Below are 15,242 nucleotides of genomic sequence, written 5' to 3'. Positions count from 1 at the left end.
TGCAGGTCAGAGTCACCACAACTGTAACATCATATTAATCTGAGAGCAGAAATAAAACATGAGTCTGACCTCAGAGTCTCCAGTCTACAGTGAGGACTCTTCAGTAAACCACACAGATCCTTCAGTCCTGAATCCTTCAGCTTGTTCAGACTCAGGTCCAGTTCTCTGAGATGGGAGGGGTTGGACTTCAGAGCTGAGACCAGAGAAGAACAGCTGATCTTTAACAACCTGCAGTTCTCCAACCTGAGTAAAGAATAAAAGATGTGACTTTAGGAGACAAAGTTCCTGCTTGAAAGCGTTCAATGTTTCATCATTTGTTCAGTGTGAAGGTTTAGAAAGTAGAAGTTTAGAAAATGAAAGTCAGACAGCTGAACCAACAGGAAGCAGCTTTACAATAATCAAATACAATATTTAATGAGAAAATGAAACAACACTGTAAAGAACCTGAACTGACTCAAACTGTCAACATTGTGATTTTAACACATCAGAAATAACCAAACAGCAGAGTCAGCCAAACTTTACAACAGTTGAACAATGATGTAGAAATACTACTTAAATATACAGAATCTATTCTGACCTATACCATCTTTTAGGGATTATAGGAATGGGTGAAAAAAAAAAAAGATTTTCCTGATTCTGAAACTAATATTATTCCATAGAATCCTGAGATTGATATTTAACATAGCTGGGAGAGCCGCAAGGCAGATAGAGCAAACACGTTTCCGAGAGACAATCACAGCAAAATGAATGTGTTCCTGAGGTGTTGATGTTTACATTAGGTATTTTTGGAGCCACCTTATTTCCACTGCTGCAGTGTGTTGGTCATGTCATGTTAAAGAAAAAGTACATTCATGTAACTGCTTTGGGGTCAGTGGTTCATGTAAACATTATTATTCTAATAATGGACCAGGTGGGAAGGTTCCTTGGAAAATGAAAGCATTAGTTCTGAAAATCTCTTTGATATTCAAACTAAATTGGCATTATGACTGAAATATCCCAAACTGAACCAATAGAGCCATGTTACATGTGGATGATGTCATTCTGTTGGCTAAGAAAGAAAAAAATGTTCACATTGTTCCAAAACAGTGCTGGAAGTGGAGACTAATGGAGAACCAAGACAAAACACAAGTGGAGGATTTTAGGCCAAAATCAAGTGTGAGAAGTTGAATGTTGTTAATCTTGGGACAGTACTGCTGTCCTACACTGATCAGTATAAATGTTCTGACGTTGGACCAACACATGACATTTAACCCAGCTGTCAGTGTTTTAGCTCAGTCTGCAGGTAGAGCCCTGAACAAGTCTGAACACTGTGCTCATCTGGGAGTTCATACTTTCACTCTGTTCTATAATATGTGTGTGTGTGTGTGTGTCAGACGATGCTTCTGCTGTCTGGGGATTCTGTGAATATTCTCTTTGTAATACTCAGCATCATAGAGCTATTGGTTATCTTACAGCAGTACACAAATGGACCTCAGTGTTGGCTCTTCATGGTGATTTGGGTTGGGATCCCTCGAGTATCAGACATAAGAGACAAATGCTCCAGCTGTGGAACAGATCTGTGAAGCTGCCTGATCATAGAAATACTGAAAAGATATTTCATTCTGACACTTTGCATCACCATCCCTGGGCCAGTGAGCTGAAATGAATATTCTATATTTGTGATTTCTCTGATATTTCCATTCATAAATGATGTTGGGATATTACAGATATTATAAACAAACTGTTCCTAAAGCAGAGAGATAAACGGTCTCTGGATGTTTGGAGGAAGCCAAAATGAAGAACCTACTGTCTTAATAAGAACACTTACAGTGTGGAAGCTTACATTAAGAATACCTGAACTAAAAGACAAAGATCATTATGGACAGTTGTGTTCAGGAACACTTCCATGAGTCCCAGAAACAGGGAGCTTTAATGCCACACCTGAGGAAGACCGGATTTGTTCACTATGCAAACTGGATGAAGTAGAAAGTCAGATCCATTTTTTATTTAGTTGTTCTGTGTACGAGCACCTCAGAGGTGTGTTTTGTTGGCTAAATTGTTTATTTATTTATTTATTTATTTATTTATATATGATTCGGAGAAACATTAGTTTCTTTTTAGCAAAGAGACTCATATGGTAGCTGAATTTAATTCCAAGGCTTTAGAAACACAGCTAAATCTTTCGTTTGGTTATTTCCTTTGTTGAATATATTATGTAACATTTTTAGTTGAGAAAAGGATAATAATGTATTTGTCTATGTTTCTATGCAGATATATGAGCGCTTAAGTTGTTACATCAGCCACTGTATGATTACATACATGTCTTATGAACCAATGTGGGATGGGCCTTTTTATAAAATGACACGCAAATAATTAAATGCATGAAATAAACCACAGGCTAAAATCTACTTCTTAACATACATTTATTAATATATGATGTACCCTTTCAAAAATACAAGATTGATTGATATGTCCAATTCCAATGTCATTTTAAAATGAATAAAAATCTGTTTTCCAAAGTTATTTTCAAATCATTTAACAGTTTAAATGTTAAACCTGAAGAGGATTTTCCCCTCATAAATATAAACCTGTCTGCAGGTCAGAGTCACCACAACTGTAACATCATATTAATCTGAGAGCAGAAATAAAACATGAGTCTGACCTCAGAGTCTCCAGTCTGCAGTGAGGACTCTCCAGAAAACCACACAGATCCTTCAGTCCTGAATCCTTCAGCTTGTTGTGACTCAGGTCCAGTTCTCTGAGATGGGAGGGGTTGGACTTCAGAGCTGAGACCAGAGAAGAACAGCTGATCTCTGACAACCTGCAGCTCATCAACCTGAGTAAAGAATAAAAGATGAAGATCAAATCATTGTTCATCAACCAGAAATGTCCTCATCAATGATCTGATGTTGTTGACATGATGTTATTGTGCGTCATCATCATGTCGCTATACTCATCATCCGAACAACAGCACAACATTCAAACTACAGCAGGTCCAGTCAGTGAACTGACCTCAGAGTCTCCAGTCCACAGTTTGGACTCTCCAGTCCAGCACACACCAGGTTCAGTCCTGAATCCTCTATGTGGTTCTGACTCAGGTCCAGGTCTCTCAGATGGGAGGGGTTGGACTTTAGAGCTGAGGCCACAACGTCATACTCAGTCTCTGAGAGTCCACAACCAACAAGTCTGTGATGACACACATTACACAATATGCCACTGTGACAGAGGAAACTACATATTATTCTGTGATGTTTGAGGACTCAAGACACCAAGACTTCCATCTCTCTCTCACACCATCAGAGTTTCAATCATTTTTTCAGATGAAGAGACTAAATGTGGTCAGTTGGTCTTCCATCAGGTCCTCAGTCTGTCAGGGACCTGATCCAGTTCTGTCTCCTCTGAGGGACCATGAGACCACATGGACCTGAAAACATTTGACTTCCACTGTTTTGATTTTCACTGACTTCAGATCAGTGAACAGCGAAGTTGGTGAAGATGATCAGTCACCGATACCTGCTGATGTCGTCAGTCTTTCGGATTTCCACTGAACACAACTAAGTGAATATTTATCTCTGGCAGCATTTGAATCATCTGAAAACAAACAGCTGACAGTGAAACACCATCTGAATCAGATTGGATTTAAACACATCAGAAGGATTGATGAGAATGAGAGTGGACTCACCGAGCCTTCCTGCAGTTCCTCACAGCTGGGATCAGTCTCCGTCGTCCCTCCGTTGATGTGTTGTACTTCTTCAGGTCAAACTCATCCAGAACTTCCTCTGACATCTGTAGCATGTAGGCCAGAGCTGAGCAGTGGATCAGGGAGAGTTTCTTATCTGATCTGGTCTCTGACTTCAGGAACTCCTGGATCTCCTGATGAACTGAGTGATCCTTCAGCTCCATCAGACAGTGGAAGATGTTGATGCTTCTGTCAGGAGAGATTTTCATACCGTTCATTGTCTTCAGGTTGTTGATGGCTCTCTGGATGGTCTCTGGTTTGGTTTCTGTCTGACCCAGCAGACCACCTAAGAGTCTCTGGTTGGACTGCAGAGAGAGACCATGAAGGAAGCGGACAAACAGGTCCAGGTGACCATTTTTATTTATGAGGGATTTCTCCAGGACTGCCATCAGAAAGTCCTCCGGGGCTGAATCTTGGTGTTTTTTTCCCAGAAAGTTCTTCAGGACCTCCTTGTTCCTGTTGGTGTGACAGTGGAACATGTAGACTGCAGCCAGAAACTCCTGAACACTCAGATGAACAAAGCAGTAGACTGTTTTCTGGAAGATCATACTCTCTGTTTTGAAGATCTCAGTACAGAGTCCTGAGTACACCGAGGCCTCTGTGACATCAAGACCACACTGCTCCAGGTCTTCTTGGTAGAACATGATGTTCCCTTTCTCCAGATGTTCAAACGCCAGCCTGCCCAGCTTCAGAAGAACTTCCCTGTCAGCCTCCATCAGCTCCTGTGGACTTGTTTCATGTCCCTCATGGTACTTGATCCTCTTCCTCCTGGTCTGGACCAGCAGGAAGTGTGAGTACAGGTCAGTCATGGTCTGGGGCAGCTCTCCTTGCTGGTCTGTAGTCAACATGTGCTCCAGAACTGTAGCGATGATCCAGCAGAAAAGTGGGACTTGACACATGATGTGAAGGCTCTTGGACTTCTTGATGTGTGAGATGATCCTGTTGGACAACTCTTCATCCCTGGACCTCCTCGTGAAGTACTCCTCCTGCTGGGCGTCAGTGAAGCCTCGGACTTCTGTTAGCTTGTCAACACATGAAGGAGGGATCTGACTGGCTGCTGCAGGTCTAGAAGTGATCCAGACCAGAGCCGAAGGAAGCAGATTCCCCTGGATGAAGTTTGTCAGCAGCAGGTGGACCGATGACTCCTGTGTGACATCAGACACGACCTCCCTGTTGGTGAAGTCCAGTGAAAGTCTGCTTTCATCCAGGCCGTCCAGGATGAACAGAACTTTACAGGCAGACAGCTGCTCTGCTGTGACCTTCTGTAATGTTGGATGGAAAACATGAAGCAGCCTGAGAAGACTGTACTGCTGATCTCTGATCAGGTTCAGCTCCCTGAATGAAAGCAGAACCAGCAGACTGACATCCTGGTTCTCCAAGCCCTCTGCCCAGTCCAGACTGAACTTCTGCACAGAGAAAGTTTTTCCAACTCCAGCGACGCCGTTGGTCAGAACCAGTCTGATGGGACGCTGCTGGTCAGGTGAGACTCTAAAGATGTGGTGACATTTGATCGGAGCATCAAGGAGGGTCTTCTTCTTAGAAGTTGTCTCCAGCTGCCTCACCTCATGTTGGGTATTAACCTCTTCACTCTGTCCCTCTGTGATGTAGAGCTCAGTGTAGATCCTGTTGAGGAGGGTTCCACTTCCTGTTCCTGTTCCTGTTCCTTCAGTCACATGTTGACATCTGGTCCTCAGACTGATCTTATGTTGATCTAAAGCCTCCTGTAGAACACGATCTGCTGACAGAGAAGAGACAACGTCACACTGAAGAAAGAGAGTCTGAGGATCTGATGAAAAACTAAAGACGTCAGTCAGAAGTTCAGTCTCACTCTGTTCAGGGCTGGTCTGTAGACCTGGTCTGGTTCTGGATCTTTGTCCACACTGGGGACAGGAGGAGTCTCCTGAAGAAGCAGACTGGTCCCAGTGTGAGGTGCAGCACTGTCTGCAGACCCAGTGTCCACAGCTGGTAGAGACTGGATCCTTCAGGACGTCCTGACACAGAGCACAGTGGGACGGCTGCTCCTCTTCAGAGACATGTCTTTTCCCCTTCCTGTCTCTGTGAAAACATTTCTTTATAACTGACATGATCTGACTGATGTAATAAAATGCTTGGGCAGAAAAAAAAACATCAGTAGTTTCTGGTGATAAAAACAGAAGATCCATCTCAGTGTCTTCCTGAATCTACACTAATGATTCAAGGATTATTAATATTAATCTATGAACAAATTTTTACTCTCATGTTCAGTCTCTTACTTTGTCTCTGAGGGTCCAGGTCCATTACTGAAGTCTGGAGGATGATCTCTGGAACAGTCAGTCTTCAGAGTCAGACAGGTTGTTACTGGAGACTCTGGTCTGGCCTCCTCTTCCTCATCACAGTTCATCATCTTCAAGACAGAGTCGCTCTGACCGAGAAACACTTTCTGACTGACAGAAGACAAAGATGATACAGGACAAACCGAGAGCTGAAGATCTTTGTCTGATCCTGACAGGCTTGGGCTCATAGTCAGGTGATGAGTTTCAATTACCAAAATGAAACTCTGAGGTGTGGAAACATTTTCATCATGTGTATGTCGAAGGTGTTCCAACACCTGTGCCCAGGATCAACCTACAATCAAATCGTTTGTTACAGCATGAAACCCACCCCTGCAAAGCTGAAGATAACAGTGACGGAAAAGTGTGTGTGTGCTTTTGTTCTAAAGACATTGGGCCTTTTAATATTGTAAACAGCGATGGGGTTTGAAGAGCTGGTACGCATGGGAGGGTTACCCACTATGTGAAAATTGGAAAGAGGTGCACTGAAATGGCAGAAGAAAAGAGAGAAGCTGGTGTTAATGTTTTACTAAAATTCGCCTATATATTGTGCAGCTTTAATGGAAAAACAGATCTTGATGTTTTAAAATAAAGCCACAAAACCTTTTCATAATAACCTTTTAGATTGTTAATGGATATTGAATTTCATTAACAGATATTGTTTGAAACAAAGTAAATGGTCAGATAACATTCTGCTGGTTTAACTGATGTCATGCTGATGTTTTAGGCAGTAATTTTATGAGTTCAAGTCTTTATCACAAAAATTTGAAGAGATCTTGCTAAGAAGTAACCACATCATCCACAACCAACCTTCTTTATCTGGAATCTGAACAGGGAGCTGTGAGGAGTTTGATGGCTCATCATCACGATTAAAGCATTCACTGACTGCAACATTTAAATGAATAATATTAAATAATAATAATAATAATAATAAACAGAACTGATCCGTTTGTGTTCTTTTATCACTTTGTCTATCTCCTTGTTTTTATTGTCATGTTCTTCAACAGCCCATCAGTTAGTTACTCTTCTTCATATATCTGAGAAGGTAGCTGGTTGAAAATGATCATCATGGTCCCAGATATGTGCATCAAATCGTCGGTTTTTAAATCAAATTATTAATGCTGATTCCTAAATAATAATTTTTTTGTCAGAGTTGAAGTTCAGTTTTTTATATGTCAGTGCAACTAAATAATTTTATATTTCCATTTTGTTGGCTTTACAATCTGTCTTTAAATCAGTTCAACATTCACTGGCACAAACAGGATGAAGGCTGTTGGTTATGTTACCTGATGGTCGAACTAATCTTCATGCAGCTGATGAGTGAAGGTGAACTTTAACTGCAGCTTCCATGAAAAAAATTAAGACAACATATCCATGTATGTCTCACAGCAGGAGGTTTTCTAAAGTTGTTGATCCAAACACAGTCTGAACTCTCTGTGGAAAACTGAATATGACTTACAGGAAAATCTGATACCAGAGTAGCTCTGAACTTTGGAATGAATTGAAGTCAATCATTAACAGACAGTAATAATCCACATCAGGTAGATCACAAGGCTCCAATGACCTTTAATTTATATGATGTGTTGTACAATATTGGACAAATAAATGATCCTTTATCTTTTAATACAATTAGAAAAAATGATTACACATGCTCAGATTCACAGTTATGTTTGTCTACAATTATCAGATTAGAAATAGCATAGTGGCATTATATATGACAGCGTTTATATAATGTAATATATGTCTACAGTGTATATCTAGAGTTCTCTGGTGAGACACATAACATCTTCAGCATCAGCACATCAGCAGCTCACTCTGCTACTAGACCACCACAGAACAGTGCTTCTCTTCAAAAGTTGCTGCCTCCTTCAAAGAGCTAAGAGACACTGAGGAACCAGAGGCCTGTATCACAAAGCTGGATTAACATGCCTGGGATCTGTTTTAGTGATCCAGCTTCACTTACCAAGACATCCACAATCCTGATAAGCTGTCTCACAAAGCTGTTATCATCTTGCTCACATAAAAGGGGCTGGTTTGCTGCATCCGACCAACCAACCAACCCATGATGCAAAAGGGACCTTCTGCTGCTGTCATCAGATTCAGTGATGTCTTCATCAGGGTCCTTATCCTTCCCTGGTGTGTCCAAAAGTTTGGAGGAAAAAGTTTACACATCATTAACTGTCTTTGAGGAGAAATAATCAAACACCAAGTTAATTTCTCCTTCTCTGTATTTTCACCTGTCGGTCCAGGTGTGCTCTGACTAACAGGACTTCAGCCTGCTGACCTACACTGAGCTGCTCTGTTTCCTCTGAAAGAACAAGTCTTTAATTCGAGTTCAAACTGAGGCAGTAACTGCAACAATGAGAAATGTTTTTCCATGCTAACGAAGCCTAATTAGCTAATTAAGATACGTTAGCATGCTAGCTAAATTAGCAAAGTTAGCATGCTAACCAAATTAGCTAACTTAGCTATGTTAGCATAACGACGTAACGACCTTAAAGGAGGACTCCGCTAATCATGTCTATGAAAAGCTTATTAAGAACAGTTCCCCGTGCAAACAGAGAAAAAACACTTTTAAAGGAATTCGGCGTTAAAGTTCTTACCTGAACTCCGGTGAATATTTGCTACAGGTGCTGCAGGAAGACGGAAGTTTTTTTCAAAACTCAGACTGGTGAATTTACAGCATTTAGTTAGCAGCACAATTTCCTGAACTTGTTTTCAGCACTGCTCGTTTTTTTTTTCCGCTCACTTCTAAGTTTTATTTAATTTTCCATTTTCCTACAAAATGTCAAGCTACGGCCACTTCTAACAACTTTACACAACACTCTGTCACTCCAAATGACTGACACCACTGAGAGCCAATGATAACTGGGGGCCACATTGAAGGACCAATCAGGTTATAGGGGGAGGGAGCCTCCCTGTATCGTCAGTTTCAAAACGTCTAAAAGTAGAAAACATGACGTTGACTTGCTGTAAAATGTCTCCTGTTGATTCACCACCATCACGATCGCACAGCTGATCGATGGATGAGCCGACTTCCGGTCCTCTGAGGTCGACAATAAAAGACGAAGTGGAGAGAAATGAACGGATCTGTAGATACCGAGGAGACCGAACTTCTCAACTCTCCGACAAAGAAGTTGGATGCTGCTGTCTCATCCTGATCACACCTCCATTCACATTTTGATGGGGAAAATCACATGAGAGAATATTCTCATTCACTTCGTCACTTTCCTTCTCCTTATTTGTTCTAAAAGGAACCAAGAAAGAGAAGAAAAAATAAAAACCTCAAAGCTGAGCCACTCGGTCTTACTTAATGCCAACCTTCACTAAAGACGAGCTAAAATTGCGGGATTCATTTAGATCCTGTTGTGTAATTCTTTATACTTGTCTGTGTGGTTTAAATGTAAATAGTTCAAAGTTTATGAATGATTTACATTCAATTAGAGATTAAACATTTTTTCAAACTGTGTTGGATCTTTGGGTTTCTGTACTACTATCATTTATTATTTGTGGCATTAAGCTCCAAGTTTGGTAAATATATAAATAAAGCATTATCTTCTGATCTGAAATACGTTGTATCTGGCCTCATAAAAAGAGCCGATCTCTGAATGTGCTCCTGCTGCTGGCTCTCTCTCAGCTGATCCCAGCTCGAGGCTGACAACCAAACGTACTTCATGTAAGTCAAGCGATGAAATGAATCCATCCTCTCATCTGAACTTGATGATGAAAATAAACGAGTCACATTTGATTTTAGTTCAATTTAAGCCCACTTATTTGTCTAAAAACAGCTGATTTGTGTTTTACTTAATTCCTGTCGTTCATTCGCGAAATGAGTCCTGTACGTCTTTGTGCGCATGCGCTAATCCATTTGAATCGAACGCGAGAGTGTGACGCGAGGGAGAGGGATTAAAGACAGGAAATGCCTTTGATCTCCAGTGACGTCACACAGTCTCGGTGTGGAGTTATTATACAGTTGTTGATGTTGTTAGGTAAACCACTCCAACCACTCAGAGACAAGAACAGCCTCAATAGAAAACAAAGTTAGAAGAAGGTTCCAGGAACAATCTGCAATGGAGCAGAACAGGATCAACATGAGCATGAAGATCACCCACGAGACTGTTCTGCCCATCGTCAGAAAACATTTTGGCCGACTGTCTGCAGGTGAGTGGCGCTTGATGGCTGCAGGAATTTTGGAGCCAGAAACAACATCTGTACTGGCCGACCTTTGCACTGAACTGGTCCAGTTTCTCTGTACTGTTACCATCAAAGTCCTCAGACCCCTAATTGAGGACAGTTTCCAGAAGAGAGAACCTGATGCTGAATTCAACGCCTCTTTGGGAAATATACAAAGAGGTGCAGGAGAAATACTTTACCAGAGCTTTGCTTTGGAATTAAACGCCCCACACAGGAAATGTAAGAGTGCCGAGCAGCTAACAGAGCTGACTGATACAGAGGTTTTAGAAAAGGTGAACTCCGTTCTATCTGAGGCCATCAAATGCCCTGTTTGGCCATCAGAGCCTGTTTGTTTGACCAGAGGCTCTGTTTCCAACGTCCGAACTCTCCATCATATGGTGTATCATGTCAGCAGATGTCTTCAAAAATGTTTGAAGAAACTCAGCTCCTGCTGCCTGGGATGGTTTTGGAAGCCAGCAAGCATGGATTCTGCCCCATGGAGGGCCTCTGCGTCTACATCAAGGATGGTTGAAACAGTGAAACCAGAGGACTGCGAGACTCCTCTGAGCCTTAAAGCCAACATCTCTGTCTCCTCAGCCAGTAAAGCTGTGACTGACATCGTTGTCAAATGGTCCAGCGGGTCAGACGTGGCAGCAAAGGGAGAAGACTCCGCCCTGTCTCACGCCTCTGTGGAGGCTCAGGACGCAGCGTCACACATTGTGAAAGGAATAATAGCAGATCCCCATTACAATGGCTCAGAATGTGCTGCTGAGGGCAGCCAGAGAAACGTCCCACCCCAGCCTCACTTTAATGTGCGGACAATTCTCCCCAAGCTCAGAGAGTTTTTCACTTCACAGCCCAGCACTTCAGACCACATTCATTACAAAGAGAGAGTTTTAGACTCTGTCTTACCTGAAGTCATCAGGACGGAGGAAGGAAGACTACAGCTTTCTTCTGAGGTTCTGTACGCCATGACGGAGGACACAGTGGAACAGTTCCTGCAGAAGATTCTCCTCTGGATGCCCAGAGAAAATAATTACAGTGACAGTGAAGTGTCTGCTGCTCTCACTGACATCGAGGAAGTGATCACAGACATGCTGCACACGGCAGAGGAAGGTCAAATCAGAGCCAGCAAGAGGACTTCTTCACGTTCAGGTCAGACACCGTCTTCCTTTGAGGCCGCAGCGTCTGGACCGATGAGAAGAAGAAAAGGCTTTGGACACGTTGACAGTCATGGGTTGATACTGCACAAGTTGGCTCAAAGACGATCCGTGAACGGGTGTTCTGACAGCCTTCCTCCATCATCTTTTTACCCCAGTGCAGCATCAGCCACGCCTGTGAAGCCGTCATCAGAGTCCACTGAGAGCTCCTTTCATGTCTCCAATGAGATGAGCAGGAACATCATAACTGCTCTTGTCCTGAGGCTCCTCACTAAACTCCCCAACACAACTGGAGGCTCCCCGCAGGCCGTAGAAACGGACACCATCATCCAGCGTCTGTCAGCCCTCGCGCAGGAAGACGTGAAGGTCTGTGGCTCTATTTTCAGGAAGAAGAAGGACACCATGAAAGAGCTGAACCAGACCATTATTAAGGAGCTTTTCAAGGAGTTTGGCTCTGCAGAGAAACTGCTGGAGGCTGCAACAGCATCACAAGACTCATCTTTTGATGACGCTCTGGTCAAACATCTCCTGAAGGCCCTCCTAAATCCGCCCAAGAAGAAGAAGTCCAAAGTGGCCCAGTTTTTCTCAGCCATGAGGAAGACTTTATTCAGACCAACATCCTAACTTGACTCCCAGCCCCAGTCTTTGCTGTGAAGGGTACAACCAGTGTGCTGGCGTAGGGTTTACTCCGGGTGCTCCGGTTTCCCCAATCTTTGATTATTAAAAAAACAACGACAAAAACCCAGAGGAGGAGTTTGTTTTTAATCGCTGAAAGGTCGGTCAGAAGGAGAAGAATTATTTGGGCCAAACGATGCCTCTTGTGCTGTTGAATCTGACTCTTACTTTGAACCTGGTTTGATAATGTAAAATGTATAATGTATAATCATTCCAATGTAAAATTAAAATAAAATACAAATAATAATAAAAACAGTCAAAGACATTTTGTTTTCAAGCCCTTAAAGGTGTAAATATTACACACGTTGATCACTATGAAAAAAAAAAAGTAATCTTTATATCATTACAACAAGATGATGCACAAACCTTCACACACAGGAAGGACGAGCACAAAGTTTCTATTCATGTGTTTGAGAAGAAAAAATTGCTGCCATACTTTTATACTTTATATCTTCTTGTGATGGCATTAAAAATCAAACTACACAATGAGTTGAAGAGAAATCTGACAGAGCTCAAACATGATTGACTCAGCAGGGCATTTACTTTGTCACTACTGTGTACTCAGATCTGAGGAAGAGAAAATGTCCTTTGTGGTTTCAGATCTGTTTGACTCAAACATCTATTTTGGCTGATGCCAAACTAACTTTGGCTCTCTATGACAAACTGTATCAAAGCAGGTAATAATAAAACAGTTTTCATTATCTGATTGCATCTGCACAGATAAATCCTTCTATATTTATTACTATTCACAGATTCAAGAACTAAAGCTCATTGGTTCAAATGAGAGTGAAAGATGATGAAGAAGAAATGACAGTTTGTTGACCTTCACTGTGAAGGAAGGCACTTCTTAGAACTTTTAAGAAATAATCCAACTTATAATTCATCTAAAAAAGTTGGCAATGAAATCATCATCAATAAATAGTTGCAGCTACATCCATAATATGAACATAAAGAAGCTGAGACTGCTGCCCCAATAAACATGAGCGGTATGAGTAACAGTCAGACCAACAGCAGGCTGCCATTCACAATTCAAACTCAAAGTGATGGTAGCTGCTAGATTTAGGATCATACCACAGTGCACAGCTTGGGCTCTTGGCAGTGGTGGGATTCATGGCATTGTTACTATTGTAACTATGTCATCTTGAAATTCAACAAACTTTGGATAGTGAACAGCTAGCTGTTGCTAAAAAGCTGTTAGCAGAGGATGGTTTCAATCCATCGACCTCTGGGTTATGGGCCCAGCACGCTTCCGCTGCGCCACTCTGCTGTAAAACACCCCAGATGGGACTCGAACCCACAACCCCTGGCTTAGGAGGCCAGTGCCTCAGTCTGTCTCTGAAACCACGTCTGTGTCGGTCAATGCTTGTGCTCCTCACAGTTGTGTGTCTGAAGAGACTGACTGCCTGATTAGATCGCACACAGGCTCAAAATTTGCACTTCCTCACACGTGTAGAGTGGACAAAACAGGTTGTCTATATGTCAAGGGAATTTCAGTGTTTCACTGGTAAGCTTCAGGTTCCACCGAGATTTGAACTCGGATCGCTGGATTCAGAGTCCAGAGTGCTAACCATTACACCATGGAACCCTGCAGGTGTGCAATCATATAGACGTGAAAGGAATTGTAGTCTTTGAAAAGTGTTGACTAAAATACCTTTGTCCCAGAAAAAACCTCACAGCAGGAGAGGTGGAAGAAAAGTGGTTTCTGTCAGAAGTGGGATTTCACAGCTACCAAAGTCGTGCGAACCAACTAGCAGACAATTGGTCACCTACCAAGATAAAAATATATATAATCACGCTGTGCACGTGCAAATGAAGATCATTATATGCATCATAATCATGGACCAGTAAAGATGGTGACAGATAGAACATCATGTTATGTCAGCACCACAAAAGTAGTACAAAGAAGTACCAAGATGTACAGAGGATCTGAAAATATTGCAAAGTAAGTGGCTGACCATCATCTAACCCTCCTACCAAAGTTTGTCTCCTGTGAAAAGCAGTCAATCACCAATATCCCTTCTCCTCAGCACAGCATGAGCTACAAAATCAACATTGCTCTTGCTTCAGTTGCCAAGATACTGCAACTAACAACCAGACAGCAAACCTCACACAGCTCCATAGTGGAACAGTTAGCACCCTTATTGACTGAAAGGCAACCCTACCCCTAGACCAACGAGCCATGTGGACTGTGGAGGTCATGACAAAAAAGAGGGAGGAGTCTTTCATCCCTTTGATGTCATTAGAACCTTTGTGACATCACAGAATCCGCATCTCCTTTGATGGTTACTGATGGAACATTTGTGCCGTTTTTTTTTTTTTTTTTCATCATTTACACACAGCACATTCATGTGACAGTTAATGTGACAGTTTATTATATGCTAAAGAAACTTTGGTAAGAGTCATGATGGTCAGCCACGTATGTTGGGGGTATTTTCAGATCCAAAATACATCCCTGTACATCAGTGGTGCTGCTACGGAGTGTTGCATCAGTGGCCACCATCACTTCAAGTAACCCAAATGGGAAAGATCCTTATTGACAGCATTGTTGCGCTTTGCTACATCTGAACTAAAGATACAAATAAAATAATCTAAATTGGCTTTTATTTTGAAATGCTTGTATGGTGCGACTGCTCTTGTTCTTTCTGCAGCTCAAAGCATCAAGGAGTTGAAACGCAGCATAATGATAAAAAGAAACAGTCTGTATTTTTTGGGAATTTTTAGTTCTGTCTCTGCATCAACACCATGAACCACAAAATTATCATTGCAATCAAGAGAAACAGTAATTTTGTGGTTGTTGCTGATCCACTGACCTCCTTGACCTCCTTAATTTTGTAACCTCTGCCATGAATGCAAGCTAAGCTTTGAGAAAAGGCCGCTTTAACAACATCAACGGGTTTCAAAGCTATTTCGAGAGCTATTTTTCAATCACCTGTATTTTTCAGTAAAAACACTTTCCGGGAATCGAACCCGGGCCGCGGCGGTGAGAGCACCGAATCCTAGCCACTAGACCACCAGGGAACGATGCTGCTTCGATGCGGCCTCGTATAGTTCCAAACATCATCTCCACGGTGTTGGAAATTACTGAAATTACTGCTCCATATTATCCTGCTTAGTCACTCAACCAAATTACTGACTAAACTCCTGCAGAAGAAGTTACATGAGGTTATCTCAACAACCTGAAACTTCAATAAAGAGGCACTGCTGGGA

At 42.0% G+C, this 15,242-nt stretch overlaps 1 non-coding gene across 1 annotated transcript; it reads right to left on the bottom strand.

The window, feature by feature from the left end:
* Positions 1–13,548: 13,548 nt before the first annotated feature.
* On the bottom strand, positions 13,549–13,620 carry trnaq-cug (transfer RNA glutamine (anticodon CUG)). The gene has a single exon. It is a non-coding gene; the product is annotated as a tRNA-Gln (tRNA).
* Positions 13,621–15,242: the final 1,622 nt, after the last annotated feature.

This window comes from Echeneis naucrates, chromosome 2 (genome assembly GCF_900963305.1).
Source record: "Echeneis naucrates chromosome 2, fEcheNa1.1, whole genome shotgun sequence".
NCBI classification, from domain to species: Eukaryota; Metazoa; Chordata; class Actinopteri; order Carangiformes; family Echeneidae; genus Echeneis; species Echeneis naucrates.
This window is presented reverse-complemented; position numbering and strand designations above follow the sequence as displayed.